Source organism: Gouania willdenowi, chromosome 19 (genome assembly GCF_900634775.1).
Source record: "Gouania willdenowi chromosome 19, fGouWil2.1, whole genome shotgun sequence".
NCBI classification, from domain to species: Eukaryota; Metazoa; Chordata; class Actinopteri; order Blenniiformes; family Gobiesocidae; genus Gouania; species Gouania willdenowi.
In genome coordinates this window covers 17134334-17157810 of record NC_041062.1, presented here as the reverse complement: position 1 = coordinate 17157810, position 23477 = coordinate 17134334, and the positions used below count along the sequence as shown (strand labels likewise).

The 23477-nt window shown below is 37.9% G+C and overlaps 1 protein-coding gene across 14 annotated transcripts in view; it reads right to left on the bottom strand.

Moving 5' to 3' along the window:
* cacna1g (calcium channel, voltage-dependent, T type, alpha 1G subunit) overlaps positions 1–23477 on the bottom strand; it is a 329241-nt gene that overhangs the window by 291937 nt on the left and 13827 nt on the right. The gene's annotated exons all lie outside the window — the stretch shown is intronic.

Sequence of the window (23477 nt, the reverse complement as noted above, 5' to 3'; positions counted from 1 at the left end):
CCTTGCGCATCGGCCAATACCGATATTGATCTGATATCAGCATGAATCATACATACATATTTTTTTTTTTGTGTGTGTTTTGTTTTTTTTCTCTCTCTCTCTTTTCTTTAATAAAAAAATATAATTACTTATTTTGTAGTGTTCAATGCTAGAAATGGCTTGATCAAACAGAGAACAATAGTCAGCTACAGTAGGTATGAGAAAAACTGACCCATTTATTATTAACCAAGTGGATACATGAATTTTTAACCTTCAACATAATATCTACAGTATTCTACAATTGAATAAAATAATTGAATTGTTGAAAAAAAAAACGGAAAATCCGGAAATTTGAATCCGATATCGGATCGGGACACCCCTAGTTCTAACCAAGTAATAAATTTGGACAACATACATTCCAAAAGTGCCGATATAGAGCAACAACAGCACTGAGACTTGTTACGGATCATATCACGCCGCAGTACAGTGAGTGCTCTCCACTTGTGGAACTATTTTTTGTTGGCGGAGTCAAATGTTTAAATGAACAAATAAATCATAATCTAGGCGTTTATTACTGTTAACTAATAAAATGTGTTTGTAGAACTGTTGTATAAAGGTAACATCCCACTCAAGGTCATACACTTTTGTGCAAGGTTTCAAAACAATGCCAGAGTTGTTGTTGTTGTTGTGTATGGTTAGCGTTAGAGATAACTAAAGCTAGCAGGATCAATCCTCTCTGCAGACCACAGCTCCGCCCCTCAGGTCTCAAACCAGCGTGGCTTAAAACCAAATCTGAAGCAGTGAGGGGGCATCTGGCTTCAAACCCACCTTGAAAACGCCGGCGTGTTGTGAAAACCAAACACTTTCTTTCATCCCTACTTATCTTCCTTTCACCTTCGCCATAGCTCCCAGCAATGCCTGGCTTTGCAGCCTATACCCTGTTTCCTCCACTGAATCCATTTCCCCCCTGGTGGTCACATCACACTCTACCACCCTTCTCCCCTACATTTACATCTCTGTGGGGGTAAAGACGTATTGAATCATTCCGAACAAGGCCAGATTTATAGGAGCGCCCATCAGTCTGTCAGCTCATTATGGATCGGGTCTTTAATTAGAGGTTGATCAATATGGGATTTTCAAAGGCCGATGCAGATTAAAGAAAAAAAAAAAAAAAACAGTCGACAGTCGATATCTAAAGCCAATTTTGGAAGCCGATATTTGAGGCCGATATACCTTTTTTTAAAAGCACATTGATTAAGAAAGACAAATGAAACGCTGATATGATATAAATGTATGTATACACCAATACACCAATAGAACTCTTAACATTTATTGAACTTTAAATATAGTCGTACACAACCAAGTAAAACAAAAAAGTACAGGACAATGTGCAAGTAGTCGGTTTAAACTATTTCAAGCTTCTTTCTTAACTTAAAGTATCCAGTAATTAAGTTCACAAGTATATAATAGGATAAGGATATTATCCTATTATAACGGCTTCTTATTCGTAACCCTATTGGCTTCTACCTCTCCCATGCACATGCTATTATTACTATAACTTTTTTGTTGTATATTCATACATCCAAATGGATGTTTTTTATGTTCTTTTTTTCCTTTAAAGTGTTAAATAAAAAAATAAAATGAAATAAAATAAATAATAAAAAAAAAAAAAAATTGGCCGATGGTTGATCTTGAAAAAAGTCCATATATCGACCCGATACATATGTCGGTGTACCTCTATCTTTAATTGCATTCCGCCATTCACAGAAGTGCAATACACATCAGCACACGGTGTTACAAGACTGCATGTTATCTCAATCACACAGCTGGACACATTTGGTGGAAATAAATACATGTCGGGGGAGGTGATCGTGTGGATAAGGAAGGTTTGGCAATTTAGGCACCGATAAAGGCGTGTCACGGTTGTGTGTGAACGATTCCGACTGTGAACTCCATCAGCCATGGAGGAAATAGCATTCGCCACTTTGCCTTTTCCCACAGCTGTTCCATGTCGCAGAAAATGCACTGTTCCAGTCACATGGCTGCTTCAAACTCACACCCAAAATAGACATAGCTACATTACAGACATTTTGGATCCTTCATAATATGGGGAATAAGCAGCACTGAATTCTATCTGGACTTTGCATCGATTAAGAAGGGAGCTAATAATTATAATGGGCATTAATTCAAGTTAAGTAAAAGAGCAGTAAAACCAAACAATACCTCATTAAGTTTGGACTTCCACCGAAGAATTACCAGAGCGTCCAGGGATTCTGAAACACTTTCACCTTTGAATTATGATCACTCTCAGGTATAAAGTGAACAACATACACTACCGGTTAGTGGGTGGGGTGTAAAAAGCAGCAGGGGAACATGATGACCCCAAATCCGCTGCGTTTCGAAGCAAGCGGACAGTTTTAACTGAGTTTGACAGTTGTGGGAGTTTTTGGGATGTGCAGTGGTTATTACCTGTCAGAGGAGATCTAAGGAGAACAAGAAGATAAATTGGCTGTCGGATCAGAGGCAACATTGGTAAAAAACTAAGCTGGTTCTGATAAAAATGTTAGAACACAAGTTGGCATGTCTTAATTTGTTACTTGTGCAGCAGAAGAGAAGACAATTCAAGGCATGCACTTGTTACTTGTTATCAGAATGGTTAGGTCACGTATTTATAGGCTAGTAACTACTTATTTTGTCACCTATTGGTTTTACATAGTTAAATTAACCCTGTTTAAACAGAATACCAAGACCATACATAAAAATTTGACAATTTTAGCTGTTTTTTTAACCCATTGCATTGATTGTTGGGCAAAAATCTCCCACATTGTTTCTCCTTGATAACCTGCCTTTTTTTTAAATCTATTTATTTTCAAAATTGGCAAACGTCCTGTAAGTTTTTCATTCATAAAAAGGTTTCTGTAATTCTAAAACACCAATTTGGTACCATCCATCCATCCATCCATCCATCCATCCATCAATCTTCTACATGCTTATCCAGCACATTGTAACCCTGACTCCTTTATCAGCCTAACCAAGATGGGACAATATTGTGGTTTATTTTATTGTGATCTTCACATTTGATTTTGTTCATTTTTATGATTAAAGCATTGCTGCCAATATTTATTGACCTCATTTGTTAAAAAGGTCAAGGCCACACATCATCTACTGAAGGAGCCTTGACAATAATCCTCAGGAGAGAATCCAAGACGGAAGCAAATGCTCTTATGTATCCCCCCATTTCCCTACCCCCGGGGTCTGAATTTGACATTTTTAAAAAGAAAAGTCACTGTTGGGTTTGAAAAGACGCTAAACAGGCAAGTTATCCATCCATCCGTGTCCGCTTATCTGTTGCCGGGTCGCGGGAGCAGCATCCTTAGCAGGGAGGCCCAGACTTCCCTCTCTCTGGCCACTTTTTTCAGCTCCTCCGGGGGGATCCCGAGGCGTTCCCAGGTCAGCCAAGAGACATAGTCTCTCCAACGTGTCCTGGGTCATCCTCGAGGTCTCCTTCTGGAGGGACGTGCCCTGAACGCCTCACTAAGGAGACGTCCAGGGGGCATCCTAATTAGGTGCCCAAGCCACCTCATCTGGCTCTTCTCAATGCAGAGGAGCAGCGGCTCAACTCTGAGCCCCTCCCGGATGACGGAGCTTCTCACCCTATCTCTAAGGAAAAGCCCAGCCACCCTCACAACAAAAGTTACTTATGTTTAAATGTTAGCAAATGTCCTGGAACCTCGTTATGCAGTACAATCTGTTCATGGCCATTTGTGTCATTTCCTGTTATGATACTTAAAAATACTTAATAGAAGCAGTATTTTGGGTGTGTATTTTCATTTATCATCAACATGAAAAATGGTGATATTTAGTTTAAATATGATGATGATGGCCGACCAATGAAGAGCTTATACTGTAACAACATGGTAATTCTAATTAAGTATAACCCTTTCTACTTTAACCTGTCTATCTATTTTGTAAAAGCTGTTTCCAGAGAACGACTCTTAAAACAAAAATTGTAAATAACATAGTTGCTAATGGTTGTAATATTTTTGAGGCGCGTGGTGTCACCAGCAGCACAGTAAAAAAAAGACAAAAGTGTCCTCAAGATATTGAGAGTAAGGGTGTAAGAAAAAATCAACACAGTGATATATTGCAATATTTCACCGCACGATTACCGTATAGATCCAAAAAATGTCCTAATTGATTTTTTTAATGATATTTTTTTTAACAAAAAACCATATAATTGCGCTAACATGCATAGTACGTAAATGCCCAGTCACTAGGTGTCAGTGAACCACATCAGACCTTGTTAAACTACCTCACTCCTCAATGCATTTTAGCTGGGTGTTGATTGCACTTTATACTTAGAAAACATACTTTTATACATGTATGTGGTTACTTTTTTTTTTTTTTTAAGAATTTAATGCGATTTTGTACTTGTAAAAGTGGCATTTGTTATTATTGATATTGCGATATATATCATATTGTTTAGTATTGGGATTTATCAGGATATATTGTATCGTGACATGCAAATTATGAATCAGATCGTCAGATTCATGGCAATGCACATCCATCATTGAGAGTTATCAAAGTATCTTTTGAGAACCACAGGTGTTCTTGTACCTTTTTTGGGGCCAGATGAACATTTCTGAAAACTGAGCTTAAAGTATCATATTAGGGCCTTAGAAAACATGGTCAGAGGTACCCGTGACTTTTTTATTTGCAACAGATATGATGTAAAGTGTCCAATTACATCTTCATTACAAGAAATTGGGCTCCTCAATAATGCAAATGCACAGAGACATCTGTGGACGCCTGCTGGTATCATTAGCCGTGCTAATGCTCACTAACTCCGAACATGATCCCAGCTGAGCTCAGAGCCTGGGGGCATGTTGGAGCTTTTAGTTTTAAGTCAGAAGATAAAGTCCTTAACTTTGCTATAAAGAGAAATGACCAATAAGCTGCTCCACTGATCTTGACGGACCTATGGGAAACGACCTTTAGACGGACAACACTAACTTTACTTTCGTTTTCGCTCCGAGTCTTCTCAGAACACCCCATCTGTTGTCGCACTTAAATCATTTTCCCAAGTGTCAAAATTCATCACAAGCAGATAATCTTTTCACCTCCGAGATGTGAGAAAACGATAGCGGAACAGATGATGTTCAGGCTCTCTTGATTCCATCAGATCGACTGAAAAGGTAAGAATTAGAGCAAAGAGCAGAGCAGGGTTGAAATATAAAGTAATAAGGGTGTGATCAATGAAAACCATCTATGGACAATGCTGGAAACAAAGGCCATATATCTAAAGGACAGGTACATAGCACAGGCAGCACATTAAGTGTTTGCTATACGAGGTTTTCAAACAGATGAATAGATCGAAAAAGGCTTTATTGTGATTCAACATCCACTACTTGAAGCCAGACCTTTCATTGGTTTCCTCATTGAGTCAACAAGTCAATATAAGCAGCTGTGGGATTTGCACACTTCTGAACCAAACACCTCCTTTTACTCCCATCTATGAGGAAAATACATCAGCATTAAACTGGTAATACCGCCAAGGTCGCTGACTCGGCAAGTTCCGCATTCTCCCTTTACATATTCATTTATCTGGGTTGGTGGATTGTCACAGCTACAGTATGTATCACAAGTTCTCCTTCAGGGGAGTCTTTGAACAATCGGTTCTGGAAAATGTAGTCCCATGAGAAAAGCTATCCTGTAAAATGAAGGGAAAAACACTCAATTTGGATTAGCTGAATCGAAACTTTAACACAAGCCCAGCAGAGTAGAGACTCAAAAAATTTAATTAAATTAAATAAAAAATTAAATATTAATTTTCTTGGCTATACTAGTCGAGTAACCTGGCAAGAGCTAGACTGATGTTTAGCCCTCCCTCTAACTCGAGTTCTCCACATCGATCTGGGTCTGTGTCTGGAGAATCCTTTCGAGGTACATGAACAGAATGCTTGGAGGGACGAGGGGACGTGCCCGCCACTATGCCACGGTGCGCTCAACAATAAACCAAATTGCTACAATTACAATAAAAAGAAAGAAAACTGCAGAATCAAAGTAATTAAAAAAGCTGAGTGGCAGGAGCTATGCTGAAAGGTTAACATAGTACTCTAGCAATTGTGGGGAAATACACATGATCCAACTCATAGTACCATACTAATGTTCTTTGCCATCATTATTATTTATCGTAAATGATTATTCTTTTTGAGCCGTATCATAATTTAGCCTTAGTCTCATTTAAAACTTTTTTCCTTTTTTTTTTTAATAATTTACAATTACATTTAATACATATTTTGTGAAGCTTTATACTTATACTATGGTACTATCACATGTATTTGATAATATTTATTTATTTATTTATTTATTTATTTATTCAGTTCATTTCCGACATGGTCGCATTCACAGAAATTCATTTGACATTCAGAGCAAAATCACATCATTGTTTTTTTGGTTTTTTTTTGTCCTTTTTTTGTCCTTTTTCATGCCGGAAAGGGCGACGGAAAAAAGCATTATGCTTATCCAGATCCGTCCCCTAATTTGAACACAGATAATTTTACATCCAACCTCGTTTCTTCCCTTTTTTTTTTTTTTTTTGTCCCTTTTTTTTTTTTTTGTGATGTGTTCTCGTCAAATATGGTGTTTCATTTATTCATTGTGAAGACTGCAAATTTTTATAGTATGTCCAACAACAACAAAAACAGGAGTGGAAGCTTCTGAAGAAGTTGCCTTCTTATGTCATACGCACACCATAAGGATTGAAATGAATCATGTGTAAGTAACTGTGCGATCCTCATTTAGAAAGATAAATGAACAATAAGTATCTTTATTTTAGCAAGCCCAGCATGAGCTTTGTTCAACACATACAGAGCACAGAAGAAGAACGAAGGCAGAGAACCAAGCGGGGGTCCCCTGTGAGCCACAGGCACACGCTTTTATTTATGAATTTAATTTCAGTTGGTCTTAAAGTGTCAGTCGGTGGCCAACATCGACAGAGGAGGGAGTTAGGACCCAGAGGAGGGCGAGCGTGGGGTAGCAACTTTGAATTAGAAGCAGACTTTTCAACATATTTTGCCGTCTCTTGCTTTTTCCCCTCGAGGAGGAAGTGCAGGAAGAAAGACGGAGGAATCTGGAACTGCTTTAGAAGCCACATATTGTAGGAAATCCTGAACACAGCAAGAGTATTGACGCCAAACGCCACAAAAGACGAGGCTTCCCTCCCTGGGAGCGTTAGTGTGTATGTCACAGTAAATACACACTCCACTGAGCTGTTGTTGTAAATACACAAAGTAAGACAGAGTTACACATACATACAGGTTTACATGTGGCAAACACAAGAGCAGAGGAGTAAAAAGTACGGATATACTCAAGTAGAAGTACTGTTACTTGATTGAAATTGTACTCAAGTACAAGTAGAACTAAGTCATACATGAAGTATGTAAAAAGTAGTTCAATTAAAGAGTAACCAAACGCCTGCTTATTCCTGACCTGCCACAAGGGGGGAAATTCGAAAATTGCCTTGATTATGGGCAGGGCTCCTGGAGCACTTAAAGGTGCAGTCTGCAACTCTTATAAAAGTGACTTTTTGTAATATTTGCTAAAGCTGTCACTATGTAAGGATAGCTTTACATCAAACAAGTAGTTTGTGTGAGAAAAAAAAAAAAAAAACAGGCTCATTGAGTCCCCCCTGCTGCTCCTGCTGACATTGCCAGATTGCCAGCATGTGCTGCAACAGAGCCAGGATTGTGTTTGATGCTGTTGCTCACAGGCCCCGCCCCTTTCCCGGGCTAGAGCACCGTCTTTTTTACAGTGTATGGTCTGGAGGAGTAGAAGATGGACTTTATGACTTTTCTGCTTGAAAGGTAATTACTGCTGCTTGATTTACATTATGTTTGATTTGTAATTGTTACACTAGAACTCTGTAGTGCATGTGTTCGCAGCAGCCTCCGTGTGGGCTGCTGTAAGTGACACTGTGTTGTTGCTGAGGCTGAGGTGTGTGCACATTGAGAGAGAGAAGCACTGCAGTAACATGCTTTTAACAGAGCATGTTATATTACTGTGATGTTGTCTGAGGGAGGGACTTTGGAAAGTTTGGAGGCAGGGCAAGAGAGCAGCGGGGAGGGACGGGGAGAGAGGGATCTGAGAGTTGCAGAGTGCACCTTTGGGACACACCCAGTCTATGCTATAAAGTCTCAATGAACAATCTATGCTATGCTAACTAGCTACTCATTACTCAATACACCTCCATATTCACTCTTCTCTCAATCCAACCTACTCACCACAGATTGTAGAGCCCACAAGTGCTAGTTTTTTTTTATAAAAGGGGCGGGGCTAACAGTGCTTGTCTGTCACGCAAGATGGTCCCAAAATGTCACATGATCGTGTTCTCAGCAAATAGCAAGAATCAACTGTAATACCTGGGTTTCAACCCATAGAGGGCAGTCACTCTGACATTTTACAACTAAATATGCCAAATTGAAATACTTTGACCAAAATGTTGACATTTGGACCAGGATCAATCAAAAGCAATACTTCATACCCAAATACATTTGTATTCAGCAGATCAAGGTGCTTTGGCGTTTAGTTATTGTTTAAATAGTAAGTTACTAGTTACCTTAATCCCCCACGTTTATTTTTAGTAATAAATCTTGCCATAGTTCCCCTACATACAGTAAACATCTCATGTATAAACTTTAAAAGGAAGATATTCATTTATTTTCCACAGAGGCATAAAAGGTTTGTTAAAATATACAATTATTTTTCAAATAAAATAACACCAATAATTTCAATTCAAAATAAACAAATTGTCAGGCTCTAAATATAGCTACATTTATGAACTCTAAAACCAAAAGCGAAAACAATTGATTACTCACGTTACTGTGTTTGAGTTGCTTTTATGGGTAATTGTACTTTCTTGAGTATATTTCTAAATCAGTCATTTTACTTGTACTTAATTACTCTTTTTTTTAAAAAAGTAAAGTCATTTGTTACATTTCTACACCCAACCGTGACTGAGTAAATACAATTTTTTTGTGATTATTTTTTTTATTTCTTTTTAATGACACATTGAACATAATTCATATGTTCTTAGTCATGCCATTTCTGATCGATGCCCAAACACTTTCTTCAGTTCAGGTTGTGGGTTTCTACTTATTATGATATACCCACATGGTACATTAAGCATAAATGTAGCTAAACTTAGAGTGTGAGAATTTTTTTTATTTTTTATTATTGAATTTGTTGGTGTTGTTTTTGTAGTTTCACAATGTCCGTTGATCATTTTAAGACAAAAAACATGAATTTACTCGGTATCGGTTGGGTGTAGAAATGTAATTAATTACTTTACTTCTTTTAAGTACAACTAAACATACTGATTTAGAAACATACTCCAAAAAGTACAAGTAAGTACCTATGAAAGCAACTCAATTACAGTAAATTGAGTACTTACAATCTATTACTTTCTGCCAAACACACGCACACTTCTCTCTGTCCCACAGTGACAGAAGTCAGGCGTCTTTGTACGCGTGTGTATTATCAGCTACGCTGCATGAGTCAGTCTGACTGTTAATAAAGATTAGATGTTACAGAGCGTGCACCACAGTGGAAACACTGTTAAACAAGGGGGAGGCGGTAGAGTGGCGACTGGGAGAAAATATTAATCAAGACAAAGACCTGAACCTGCTTACTTTCTTTACGTTCTCATTCTGCTCGTGGCGTGACGTGAACCCTCGGGAGGAGGAAACACGTTTTTCTCCAAGAATAGATTTGTCACTTTTATGAACTCCGGATTATAATGTGAGCGATGGAAAAGTAGAGGAGGGGGATGATGTTTGCGTCAAGGCATCATTTGTTTTCAAGCTGGACTTTAAAACTGTGATGGACTGGCTAACTGAGTAACCTGGAAATGACTCCAGGTCTGGCTACATGCGATCAGTGGAGTCTTTTAAGATCTGGAGTCTTTTACCATTTTCTATTCTATCATTACATTGTTATTGTTTTTGGTAAGTTTTGGGCAATCCTGTCATTAAAATCACACTAACTAACCCAGAAAACTGTCATTGAAAAGCAAAAAAAAAAGTGTATTGGGGAAAAATACGTCCTGAATAGTGAATTATTGGGTAACACTTTAGTTTAAACTGTGGCCATTTTTTGCAGTGAAACACGATGGGCAGTTTATGGTGTTTTGGTTGAACTGGTGACCTTTCTCACTAATGAACGCTCCACACAGCTAGACCCTCAGGCTTGTATCAAACCACTGTTTTCAGTGGACAGGCCATATGCATCAACATTGGTTTCAGCAGCTTGCACGACATGGTCCGCTTATGTGGGTGGTGGCCCGCGATGATAGATCGGCCAATACATGAAATAAGAACATTGATATACACAGGAGACATCGCTCACATAAAAATATTGACTAATGATTAATCAGTGATAACTAAATAGCATAGCATAGCATAGCATAGCATAGCATAGCATAGCATAGCATAGCATAGCATAGCATAGCATAGCATCGAATCAAATAGAATAGGACACAATACAAAACAATACAGTACAATAGAGTGTATTGCCATATGTACAAGTTAAAAAGAACAGGTAAATCGGAATTCTTGTGCATGTCTGAGAGTCAGATTGAAATAATAAGTTAAAAAAATCGGCCCCAATAATCAGCCACACAGATTAATTGGTCAGTCTTTACCAAGAAGGAGTGAATGCTACTGTGTAAACAGCTTTATGAAGCCCGGGCAGCAGCGTTCTTGCTCGCAGTCAACGAGGGGACGGGGCTTCTTTGTAGCGCTAACACTGCCAAAGATACTCTATCGCAGTGTTTTCTCAAATACGTGTACCTCTATGGGTATGAAATGGCACTACAGGATGTACTTAAGAGAGAGTGAGAGTGGAAAATTAATACATAAAAGCATGTGCTTGTTCGTGTGGATCTTGTTGGGTTCTTTGGTTCTTACTATGGACTCTATTATTTGTTAGGTGCTATATTTGCGCTATATAAATAAAGTTGAATTGAAAAATATGGGGATTTTGAAATGTGCATTTTTGGTTGAAATTATAATAACAATGATTAAAATGATTTGGATTAAAACATGCACTGAAAAGGGTCAGTCTTGGTGATGACCGGATAAACTGCATTCAGCAGCCACTAAATACAGTTTCATTCCACTTATTTACAAAGTTAGATTCATTAAAAAGTGTGTTATAATGCATTCATTTCATCTATATACTGTATAGTTTGCTAAATGTATCAGGATAAAGGCGGTACTTGAGCCAAACAAGTTTGAGAACCACTGCTTTATTGAGTAAGATGAACTCTACATCTTTGACAAAAAACAACAATATTTTACATATAGCAAAAGTTTCTCCTATTTTTGAGCTGAGATTGAACAAATCAGAGTAACAGTTGGTAAAGTCCAGGCGTAAGTAGAAGCATATAGAATGTGGTGTTTTATTTAAGTGTACAGATACAGTAAACACTACTTTTACTCTATGTGGTTTGTATATAACAGAGCTACATCACATCAAAAAATGATTCTATGCATACAAGAGCATGCTACTGTGACCAAATAAATCCATATCATTATGTCTTATGCACATATAAGGCTCATTAGTGAACCACAGCTTCCTTCATCAGCTGCTAAAGTGCTGAACTGTAACATTTTCTATTTGTCGGACTAACACATCACACCTGTTTCACCAGCCTTGAAATTTAGCGAAGCTCATGAGACGTGATAGCGTTTTATTACCTGAGTTCCAAGCACAGACGTGTTGCTTTAAAGGGATGCAGAGACTCACAGGCTGCGGTTTGATTCTCAAGCAACCATCGCACGGTCACCCCGGGGACACGGAGCTCTAACGGCTGTGAAACTGTAAATGTCACAGTGATTTGGGCCATGCACCGAGGGAAGCCAGCATGACAGTGTGTGTGAATGGATCGTCATGTTAGGGCAAAACAGATCGCAAGAAAAGGGCATTCAAGTTAAGCCAAGTAATTACAGTCTGACGTTGACAGCACAACACGCACGCATTCTGGCACACAAATATACTTTCATACTTGTGGAATTAAAGAAAAGCAAAATTCCATATGTCCAAGTCCCTAACTATTAACTTCATGTACATCACTGTCATAAAAAAAAACCGTAGAAAATATATTTGCTTCTGACCCAAGAAACACATCTGTCATAGATGCACAGGGATGTCGGGAGAGGCTCCTGTTGTGACATAACTTAGAAATGTTTGGTTCGAATAAATAGCTCTGTCACACATGTAGGCACACACTCACTCCCTCTGCTCACTCTTGTCCTCATAGTGTCTAAGCATTGGGATGTTTCCCCCTAATGTTCTCTCTACACCTTTTGCCCTAATAAAGTAAAAAAAAAAAAACAATAGTCATCAACATCCCCCGCCAGATTGGTTGTCATTATACTGTAACTCACAACTTTTTCCTAAATGTCTGAAATCTAAGAACTCAGATGTATACATAAGACAATATTATCACATCAGAATATAAAATTACTAACTGTCTTAAATGGTTTCTAAGAAAAGCTGTCCCCTTTAAATATACCTGGAACAGAGTAAAGAAAAACGAAACAAAAACAACAACTCAGGAAAAAATTATTGCACGCTTCTCATTTTCTTACTCCATCAAAGTATTGACACCCTGAAGCCACACCCCAATTTTGGTTATTGTATCTTAAATAGTTTCTAAGAAAAGCTGTCCCCTTTGAAGATGCCTGGAACAGAGGAAAGAAAAACGAAACAAGGACAATAACTCAGGAAAAAATTATTGCACGCTTCTTGTTTTCAAACTCTATCAAAGTATTGACAGTCTGAAGTCACACCCCAATTTCGGTTATTGTATCTTAAACAGTTTCTAAGGAAAGCTTTCCCCTTTGAAGATGCCTGGAACAGAGGAAAGAAAAACGGAACAAGGGCAATAACTACGTAAAAAAATAATTGCGCACTTCTCGTTTTCGAATTCCATCAAGGTATTGATACCCTGAAGCTACACACCAAATTTGGTTATCTTATCTTAAACGATTTCTAAAAAAGCTGTCCCCTTTGATTTTTTTTTTTTTTTTGCCATTCATTTTTTATTAATTTTATTCAATTGTAGAATACTGTAGATATTATGTTGAAGGTTAAAATTTATGTAACAAATTAGTTAATAATAAATGGGTCAGTTTTTCATACCTAATATTGCTGACTATTGTTCTCTGAGTAACATCACTTGATCAAGCCTTTTCTAACATTCCACACTACAAAATAAGTCTTTATTATTTTTTTATTTAAAAAATAAAAAAATAATAAAAGTATGTATGATTCATGCTGGTATCGTATCAGATCAATGTTGGTATCGGCCGATACGCAAGGCTGCAATATCGGTATCATATCGGAAATGAAAAAGTTGTATCGGGACATCCCTAGTAGACATTAAACAGTTGAACTCACTCAGGGCTATGTTTAAATGTGTAATAGTGAAAGTAAAAGTAGCATACGCTAAATGCAAAGGGAACTCAAGGAATTTGGACTAAAACATGTATCTAGACCTAGTCTAGTCACAGTGATGGGTGCATCAACGTAAGAAAGAGGTAGCTTTCATGCCTACCGTGCAAACCTCTGGGGGCGGGACTATGATCTGGGGTTGCAAGATATAATGCAACTGTGGACAGAAATAAATGATGTGCCATTGCAGAAGTTCATGCCAACGATACCACAGTGAATGTGTGCAATATGCAACATTCTAAATAACTCTTTTATATTTAAGCCAAAAGCTGGTGTTTCAGTCTAATCCTTTTAGTTTTATTTGTTAGTTTTGAATAATGTACTAACAATGAATATTGAGTTTGAAATCAGGCTATTTATTTACCAGAGCTACCAAAGCACAGACACCTAAATTAGTGCGATAGGACCTGGGGGAGAGATTATCTGTGGGGGTCTCTGCTGAACACGGATCCACTGAAGAGCAGAGCGATGCATGAAATAAACATTAGAGCTGAACACACAACAGCAGGGGTCACCACGCGAAAAAACAAGTTGAGCAGCCGGGGAAAGCACATTAGTCTGGGAGTGCTGGAGTGTAAACTTCCTGAAGCAACAGAGCCTCCTTGAAGCTACTGTATGAAACAGTAATTTTCAGAGAGGAGTTTATACGCAGCAAAGAGATACTGAGCAAAGAACGTATATTTTTTACGAAACAGCCATTGAAAAATGTTGATTGTTCTATAAAAAAAAGATAAACTGTATGTTAGCATCTTAGCTGGAATAAACCTGGTTTACTCAGTGTGGCTGTACTGTACACGGGTCATGGTTTTAACTGTAGTCACAATTTTTAGAACAAAATCAGAAAAGTTGTACATTTGATGGAATAAAAAATTCCACTAAAAAAGAGATATTACATCAAATACTTTCAGAATGTGTTTTAAAACTGTGTTTTAATATGTTTTAATGTCTTTAAAGGGCATTCAAGTTTTGTTTTTTAGTCTTAACATATAAAAATAATGCTTTTTTATATTAGGGTGCTATATCGTCGAATTTTACTGGAACATATCCCCCACAATAAAACTGGGGTTCACTGTAAACACCAAAGGATGAATCTAAACGGGTTGGTAAAAAATTGGACGACGCGAGTAACAAAACGCTTTAATAAAGCAATCCAAACGTCTGTCCAAAAACATGTATAACTAATAAAAAAATATTTAAGTCAGTGTCTCAAAAACTTCCCACCTCTTTTCATTCATTGAATTATAATGAGTAAATATTATTTGACAATAGCTGTTGTTAGACGATAAACGCTACAGTCAAACATCCTGATGTTTTGATGCTATTTTTATGTTGCTGGCATTAAAATGGATTAAAATCATGCAGAGTAACAATGTGCAGATTTCCTGTGTAATGAAAATGCAGTGGGACCTTGCTCTCATTAAGTGAAACGCTATAGTGCATTTTGCAAATGTGTGATATGCTTTCATTCATTTTGTAAAGTGTTGATATTGCTCATGGGGAATAAATCTGTACATAATCATGTTTAAAAGCTTTCAGACATATATTAGACATATATGATACATATATCAACGTGGCTAGTGGACATTTCATAATTTCTATGTAAGCTTCTTTGTCCCAGAGGTATTTATACCCCTCGTTTCTTATCTACCATAAGACATCTCTTTCCTTTCATCCTCCCTCACCACACACTCTAGTCCAGCAGCGGGAAAATCCTGATTAGTGTTCTGATGACTTGACAGAGAGTGATTGAGTGAGACAGATAGTGATGCAGAGGAAGGAGGAGGAAGATAGTGAAACATAAAGAGACAAGAGATGTACTTCTGTGTCTGCCTTCCTATGTGTGAAGTACGGACGAGGCTTTTAATTCCCACAGGGTTGACTTGACAGTCGGCGGATCTGGGGCTCCACGTTTGTCTCTGTGTGTGTGTGTTTGTGTTTATGTGTTGATAAAGCGATAAGGACAGTGGTGAAGCCTGTTGTGTGTCAATGCCACCTGAGTCCTTAGTTAGTAACAAACCCTAAAAAGGGCACGTTTCTCAGACATGGCACCTGCCGCTACCCAGCTCACCAACTTATCAAACTAGTGGAAGGGAAAGAAACTGTCTGAGAGAGAGGGTGAAGGTTATCAAAACTCCCCCTACTGAGTGTGTAGCGTGCACGTCATTTTTACCAAGACCAAGGACGTATTATATTCACCAGTATTGATTACGTGAAAGGTACTTAACGGCTTTTGACAAAACTTTAATCAAAGATAGGCCTTACACTACGGAAGATTTCATTTAATTTTGGAGGGGATCCAGATCAATATACTGATTCTGGACCAGTTTGGAATATCTATAAATCCACTGTCTGGTTTTTCTCAATCTCCCTACCAAGTTCCATCCAGATTGAATCCAGATTGTGCATTTAATTGTGTTTTTTTAGGGAAAAAATGGGGTGCCAATGTCAGGGTTGTGTTTTTTTTAGTAAGTCTTAAAGCTGATATCCGGAGTTTCTGATAAATCTATGTTTATGTATAATTATTTTGAAATGCGAAAAAAATACCTAACTATGGTCTACTACCGGTGGTCATTCATATACATTAATGTATTCAAGTCCCTCCTTCGTCCTATAGACCTCTATACAAACTATCGTCAAGTGTGCCCAGCCAATAGGCTTTGACTTCCTGTTTCAGAGACTGTCAATCAAAGTGAACGCGGAATTGTGCACGGAAACAAGGCCGCGGGTCACAACGGCAAACAAGTAAATATGATTTTGACTCTTACCTGACCCATAGACCTATATCAATGCGACCTTGTTATGTTCCGCGATGCGTGTGCAGAAAAGTGTAGGCGTGGATACTGGTAGATTGGGAGAGGCAGTGGGAGGAAGTGGAGCTGTTTAGGGCGGGACATCGAGACATTTCTCAGAAACTCCGGAAAGCAGCCTTAAGATGCTTTAACACTGATTTAATGCCGGACTCAGTCCACATGGGCAAAGGACAGCTGATCATTTTATCACCTTGGTTTGGCTCAAGTTTGCGTTCAGAGCGCAACTTCTGATCCACACCAAACAGCTTCTGGTGCAGTTACATGATTGAACCGCTTTTACTTGAGTAGAGACTTTGCTCGGTAGAAAAAGAGAAACCTGAAGAAAAGGCTCTCATCAATGGGTCAAAGCAAACGCTTAAGAGTGCCCAGATACTTCTGTCTTCTCGATTTGTTCTTTCACAATATTCAAAATGGAGCAGCAACAAGTTGCCGTGCTTTTGGTGGTTTTAACGCCCTGTTTTGCACCGTCGCTGGTTCTTCTTGACCACCCACAATGCGGTGCGCTCTACGTCATTGCATATACCTTCCGTGTTTGATCTGCGGCAAGAACGGGTGTGTTCATCATGCTCAAAACCGCTCTAGGCTTCGATTGGAAACGCTCCAACAGAAACAATCGCTCTAGGATCCACCTGATTGATCCGCTCTACACTTTATTTGCGTGTGCACACCGTCAAAACGAGGCGGACTACACGAGCAAATGAGCCCTAGGGCGTTTTAAACACTCTAGAATCCATCGGTGTGAATGAACCCTTTGTTAATTTTCTTGGTTCCAGTTTTGTTTTGTTAACTGTTGTGTCTCCCACCACAAGGTGTTCCTGCTTGTGTCTCCCACCACAAGGTGTTCCTGCTTGTGTCTCCCACCACAAGGTGTTCCTGCTTGTGTCTCCACCTCTTATTGATGTGTTTTTATTGTGAGTGATTGGCTCCCTCATGTTTTGCACTCAGGTGTTTCTTGTTCCAGATCAAGCCTCCATCACTATTTAGTTGAATGTTTGGACAATGAATGGTGGTAAAGTCATTGTCATATGGTGTCCTGCTACCTTCCTGTGGCATTTTTCTTGGCATCTTGGTCTTCCAACACACACCTCAACCTTGACAATCCATATCACTGTATGGTTAATAATGGGGATATACCTGTCATTCAAGCATTGAAAAAGTGAATGATCATCATGGTACCGTGATTCAAATAACTGCCAATATCTGACAAAGGGTATTTGGTGCTTTGCTGAGGTTTGCGCTCTCTGAGTGCTCTTGTTGAAGTGTAATGTTGCACTGTTGGGAAAGAGAAAAGGGTTCAAAAATAACAAATATATGAGAGTTATTCATTACCTGAGACTAGGGTCAAATACAGAAATAGTAAGACTAAAATTTCAATGAAATTGAATCAAAGCCCAACCAAGATCCATTCTTATACAATAGTGTATTCATGCCCTTCTTTTGTTGCCACTGTAAGTCTTTCTTTTTAAAAGCTGAATGAGAAAGGACTGGGGATTATCCTGGAAGGAGTCTTAAAGAAATATGCAGAACCTTTTAAATGAAAATAGGTCGGAGACAGGAAAGAATATGCGCTTTAAAAAAATTTATTTCCAAATTGTACCAGGCTGAATGCTGGGGGACCACTGACTTAGAGATTTTCTTTTAAAAACCTGGTCTTGGGTAGGCTCAGATATAAAAATAGGATGAGAGTCTCAGAATTTTGTTCCAGATGGAAGAAAGATTCAGGCTTTGGTAGCTTTACAGTAATTATTAGCCGCAGTTATAACATTTATAGAATACAATGATGTAGTGTAGCCACCTTAGGATAAATAAACGAGTAAAATAACCATAGTTCAAGCAGAAAATCTTTTAATGATGTATTGCCAAGGATTTAACGTTTTGTCAACTCCAACTAAACTAAAACCAGAAACCAACATACAATTACAGTTTAAGATAAAAAAAAAACAAACTAAAAAGGCTGCCAAAATAAAACTGCACAGTGATTAATAAAATATGCTTTTGGTTTGAATGACTACAAATCAGTGCATTTTCACATGAAGTGTGATTTTCCTTTCATTGTGCTACTGTTTATTTGCTTGTTTGGATCTCCATTAGCATAAGCATGAGGTCTACACAGATTACACAATGACTATACAATTAAAATAATCACATGACACCAACAGAACAAACATTTCAACTACAACTCAAACAAAGTCAATAAGAGACGTAAATGCTCCGACGTATTAGAATTAGTCTTTGGCACTACAGTTTCTTAGTAAATATATTTTATGGGATTATTTTTAAAAACTTTAAAGATTATGTTTAATGCCATTTGGTAATGAATTATATTCAGCTCTGTATGTTACTGAGAGTTCTTACTTTGAGTAAAATGAAACAACCTAGTGCCTAGTGTGATGTGTTTTTAATGGCTTAATCAGATTATTTACAAAAAAATACCCTTTTAAACAATTACAGAGCCATCATATCCAAACCATTATTCTGTTGATTACCTGCAGATGATGGATTTGTTTATGTTTGGAATAATTCCGCATTAAAAGCTGTCTATTGTTTGATTATTTGATTTTGCTAATAGGAATTTGCTTTCAACCAACTGACAATGTGAAACAGTTGGCATCGTGGCTATTAGGCAAAAATAAAGGTGCCATGTGGGTGAGACTCTGGGTTTTAAAGGTCTGGGAACTAGTTCTTGAACACAACACATCTGTAATTTAGTGTCAGGGCTTTTTCTCTCCCATGGGTTTCACTGTCTCCTGTCACTAGACAGCTTCACTGTCCTCTGTTTCCTTCCTGTTGCTTCTGGGGACAATTTTGTTTCACATGATTCGCAATAATGTGTTAACTCGGACGAGAATGAGAGAAATGTAGCCAAGTTATAAAAGAAAGGGAAAAAAAGTTTGAAGATAACAGCAATATTAACCCTTTAAAACGTATCGCGTTGATGGCAACACATCCTGATATGCACATATTAAAATCATCGTAACGCTGTTAAAACTCACTCTATTGAAAAAAATTCCAACTTTTTCTGAAAGCTAACATGTTGCGTTTTACTGGCAAACATTACGGTAATCACGTTCCCTCCTTCGTAAAAAGCCCGCGACTTAATCACTTTGGCTTGTAAGTGTAATAGTTGCCATAAAATGACATAAAAAAACATGTGTATTTTTTTTTTTTTTTTTTTTTATTGTAAATAGTTTTATACATTCCAAATTGTATATATTTGTTGAAAAACAATCTGTTATTCATGTGAGCTTTCACAGTTTTTTTTCCTACTAAATCTCAAAATATCGATTTTATTTGTGTTTTTCTTCATTAAAAACTGATATTACACTGGTAGAACATGTATTAAATTGTTAAAAAATAAAAATAAGAATAAAAAATGCCAAATATTGGAAGTCTAAAATGGACAGGGGTGATGTGGTCACGGGACGGGGTGTGGGTGAGGAGGTGGGCGGCTGCATTTTGCATGTGCTGGAGTTTATTTAGAAGTGTGGAGGTTGTAGCAATAAGAATGCCATTGCAGTAGTCGAGTCAGGATGCGATAAAGGCATGAATGAGAGTTTCGGCGGCAGGGAAGCAAAGTGAGGGGCGGAGACGAGAAATGTTTATGAGGTGAAAGGTTACGGCAGTAAGAGGCGGGACACAGGGTGGAGTTATCAATGGTGAGGTGAAGGTCTGAGGCTGTGTGGGTGAGAGAGTTCGAACCAATGAGGAATACGTCAGATTTGTCAGAGTTGAGAATGACAAAGTTTTCTTGGCGTCATGCTCTTCATACCAGAGAGACTGTTTAATAGAGAGGAGTGAGTTTCAGGGATGATAAATTTGGTGGAGATGTATAATTGTAAGTCGTCGGCATAGCAGTGAAATTGGAAACCATGACATTGAATGATAGGACCGAGGGGGAGGAGGAAGATGGTTAAGTGGTTAAGAGGAGATGACCAAGCACAGAGCCCTGGGGGACTCCTTGGGACAGTGGGGCAGTGGAGGAGGAGCAGTTGTTGATGAAGATGAATGGTTTTCTGTCTGTGAGATGAGACTGCGACCAGGTGAGTGCATAGCCAGTGAGACTGAGGAGGGATTGCAAGCAGGAAAGTAGGATGGAGCAGTTGATGGCGTCAAAAGCAGCAGCGAGATCGAGAAGAACGAGAATAGAGAGTAGGCCGGAGTCAGATGAGAGGAGGAGGTCGTTGGTGAATTTGAGGAGAGCGGTTTCAGTGCTGTGTTTAGTGCGGCTTCCAAATTGAAATTATTCAAATAGGTGATTAATGTTGAGATAGGATGTGATTTGTGAGGCAACAACACATTCCAGAACTTTTAACAGGAAGGAGAGGTTGGAAATGGGTCGGAAGTTGATCATAATGTCGGGGGTTGAGAAAAGGTTTTTTGATGACGGGGGTTAAAGCGAGTAAATATGAGTAAAGAGCGGCTGTGCCAAGATAAGGATAAAAGAATGGAATAAATTGACTCTGAAAGAATTTTGCACACAAAATAATCAAGTGTCACATATATACAGAGAGATTCAAGCTGAAATGTATATTTTCTCTGCTCTCACACACAGTGAGAGTGTGTCCTGCTGCTGCTGTCTGGCAGCCTACAGTGGGCTGTGGTTTTGCCCCTGAGTCACTGTGGTTGGATTCTTACTGGGTGCATATCAGCATTACTGCCCATCCTCTGCCAAACACACACACACACACATTCACGGCAGCTGCCATGTTCTGGCCCACAAACCCTGCTGCTCACCACATGAATAACCGGGTTACTCTGGGAAACCTGGTTAGGTTGGTAATTGGTGTGTGTGTAGGTTTCACCAATAATGGCCAAACCACAGCCTCAGTCCACACAGAACTCATGGTGTCTTGTTTATATTCCTAGTTCTGATCATTCATTGAATGGAGACGCTTGACACCTCAGACGCACATTTTCCAGTCACTTCTTGATTATTCATACAGACCTTAGTTTTACTGAAAAAGTCTCACTATACAATTATTTGGGCAGCAGGATTAATAAGATACTGTATTTTGCATTCCATGTGGAACCTTAGTTCAAAAAAGTTTAAAGGTCTGCTCGACTTTTTTTTTTAAAAAAAAAACAAATCCTGCTTAAAGACTGATGTGAGGAGAAAGCTTACACACACTGGGACATAAGGCATAGCAGGCACCGTCCCGGTGGGCCATCAATCCAAAGTGGGCTGGTCCTGTTCACTATGGGGTTTCTTGACGAGCGAGGAGGCAAACATGGTCAGTAAAGTGACAAAAAGTGGTCCAAAAGTGGCAAAAACGGGGCACGAAAAGAGTGAAAAGTGGCTAAAATGGGCAAAACGCAGTCAAGAATGCAAAAAAATGGGCAAAAAAGAGGAAACTGGTGGAATGTAATGGCAAAAGGTAACTTAACTGGGCCAAATGTGGCAAACAATAGTGAAAAAGGCTGAGAATGTGAAACAAAAAGAGGCAAAATGTAAGGAAACAAGTGGTATTTATTGCCAAAAGTTACTTACTGGGATGAAAAGTGTACAAAGGAAGTTGCAAAATGGCCAAAAAATAGGCAAAAAGAGATTTCGTGAAGAATAGTATTAATATTAGAATAGTATTATTATTCATCCACGAAGGGAAATCAAACAAGGTAACTAAAGGCAGTAAAAACAGATAAAGTAAAATAAAGGTGGGATGATATATTGTGCAACAAGATGTGTTATTAAACAGTCACAAAATGTACAGTTAAGGGTATTAAAAAAAAATTAAAAAAAATCCACACATTTTACTACACAGTGGATGTTTTTACTGGACTTCACTCAGAAATCCAGACCTTCAATTATGGTGCTTCCTTCTTTTTATTGAAATTGTTATTTGTAGGTAGTTAAAATAATACAAGGACAATTAGACAACCACATTAAATCATTGAAATCAAATTTTGCCTATCAATCTTTTAACTTTTTCTAAGTATCGTGCTTTATTTTACCGTTTCAAGTCAATTCTATCAAATTATTGGTATTTTACTTAATAACCAAATTTTAACAGTATTTAACATGTGTGTATAGTATTTATTTGTCAAGTTTTAACAAAGGAACAAATCTTTTAACTTAATATACTTTAAACCCAGGTATTCTTAAACAGTTTTAAACCAAGGCATTTTTAAGCAATGTATGTTGTTCTCGTCTACTATTTAATCAACTGCTTTTTATCGAACATTTATTTGTATTTCACATTAAGCTATTTTTTTTAACTATGCAGTTAAATAGGTACTTGAAATATGGTTTGTAAATCTTTAAAATACACAAACATCAAACCCAAATAGTTATGAATTGCCGATTAAACGATAAACAATTTGCAAAAAACTTTACAAATAATCCGCTTAATTTAGAAAGAAACTCATTGAATTTAAGTGCTAATGCTAAACAACGCTTGTGTTTATACTGGTGAAACTACCCACTTCTAATTGAATATAATTCTAAATCTTTAGCCAAGATACATTCCCACTCATCTCATCGACTCCACTTCTGCCTCCACAGAAAAGAGTCCACGCTGAATTTTGGAAGAAACTGCTTTTTTTTTTTTTTTCCTATGCTGTAACTTGGTCTTGGAACAATCTTGAAAATTTCCATCCAGCTTCAGCATTTTGTTCCGTTGGCTGGATTGGAAAATATACACAAAGGACAATTAAAAGAAAAGTGAAAGTGCTTGCAATGAACAGGATTTGAAAGCATTTTATCATCTCTCTGCTCTTTTCACTGTGCTGTTTCACACTATATGAACATGTAACAAGTATTCAGACATAGGACCGTTCTACAAATGATGCTACTAAAAATAGAAACACCATCACTAACAACAGGAGGTGATTTCAACAATATACAATACTTGTCATTTAAATATGACAATACATGACACATTACAGTAGTATACCTGATATAGCATGACAAATAAAAAGTATTATATTCCATATCCATAACTATAAAACTTATCACAATAAAGAAGGATTCTATGAAACCTGAAGTGTGACATTAAATAAAAAATTAAATGCTAGAGCCTTGTAGTTTTATTAACAATATTATTGTGCTATATTTATTTAATATTGAGTTTTGGGGAAGCTGTGATGTTCACTGTGTAACTGTAACTGTATCCCGATCAAATAAATGAAGAGTTACAAACACGTTAATGAAGCCAGACTGTTATATAATTAATAAAT